Below are 1,320 nucleotides of genomic sequence, written 5' to 3' on the forward strand. Positions count from 1 at the left end.
GCCTTGTGAATTCATTTAGGATAAGCTAGTGGAGAAAATGAAAAACAGATGTCTGAAATGAGGGACTAAAGATTTCTATTAGGGAGCAGCTCTTTACTTTTTCGGTCACAACCCCACTCCAAACTTGAGAATCTCATGACAGCTATGACCACCCACAGCTCCCTGTGCCCCAGATAATTTTATATATTATTCAGAAGATTCACAGACTTCCTGATATACAAGCCCAGACCCTTTAGGGATCCACTAACCCTGAATTAAGAACCCTTCTCTAAAGTTTTTTTATTGAGATACTAGTGAGATGTTCACTGGCCACTGCAGTGGGTAAGTTGACCAAGGACAAGAATCACAGACAAGCACAATCCAGAAGCTATGACTTTGACAGACACTATGCTGAACATGTTGCAAGTGTTATTTTATTCAATCTACACAATAAACCTGTGCTATAAGAATTACTGGCTCTTGATTACACACGGGGATATTAAGGCACATAGGTGTTCAGTATCTGTCCAAGGTCAATAATGAGTATGTGGCAGCAACAGGATACAAACCCAGAGCTGTTAGCTCCAAAGCCTTTGGTCTTACATGCTACAGACTGCTTCCCTGGAGGGGGCCCCAGACCATGGCAGCCACAGACCAGTGCTGTGCTTCACAGAGTGTGATCCTTAGAGCACCCACATTAGCATGAGGTTGTAATTTGGTTAAAATTGGATTCCTAGGGCTACCTAGATTCTGAATCTAAAGTTCTAGGTGTGGGTTCAGGAACCTGTGCTTTTTAGCAAGTACCCCTAACATTGAGAATCACTGTTCTTTCTAATGTGATGTGGCTGATAGAGAGTGTTGGATAGAACTGAAACAAAGGAGAACGACAAAGGACAGACAGAGTGAGCTAGGAATAGGCCCTGCATGTGCTCATATCCTTACATGCATACCCCCTTTTCATTCATCTCAACCCTTGCCGTTTTAATCCAGACCCTTATATTTTTTCAGCTAATTTGCTCCAACTTCCCTCTTGCCAGAATCCTGGCTTTCTGTACTATCTCTCTTTTCCTGACTTTCATTGCCTTTTACAAGTTGTGTTTTCTGCTCATTTTTAGTAACACCTACCCATCCTAAGGCCCAAAGGAAAATACACTGTGGCTGAAACCTGAAATTGTTACCTGGTGTTTAAAGCGTTCTGTCATTCTTTTCCTTTCTTTTACTACTTTGCCTGAGCCTGCTCTTTCATTGCCTTTTACAAGTTGTGTTTTCTGCTCGTTTTTAGTAACACCTACCCATCCTAAGGCCCAAAGGAAAATACACTGTGGCTGAAACCTGAAATTG

General features: G+C 42.0%; 1 protein-coding gene across 1 annotated transcript in view; it reads left to right on the forward strand.

Annotated features, from left to right (window-relative positions):
- Positions 1–1,320, forward strand: part of BRE (brain and reproductive organ-expressed (TNFRSF1A modulator)) — a 415,486-nt gene that overhangs the window by 241,802 nt on the left and 172,364 nt on the right. The window lies entirely within an intron of this gene.

This window comes from Propithecus coquereli, unplaced genomic scaffold (genome assembly GCF_000956105.1).
Source record: "Propithecus coquereli isolate 6110/MARCELLA unplaced genomic scaffold, Pcoq_1.0 Scaffold39, whole genome shotgun sequence".
In the NCBI taxonomy this organism is placed as follows: Eukaryota; Metazoa; Chordata; class Mammalia; order Primates; family Indriidae; genus Propithecus; species Propithecus coquereli.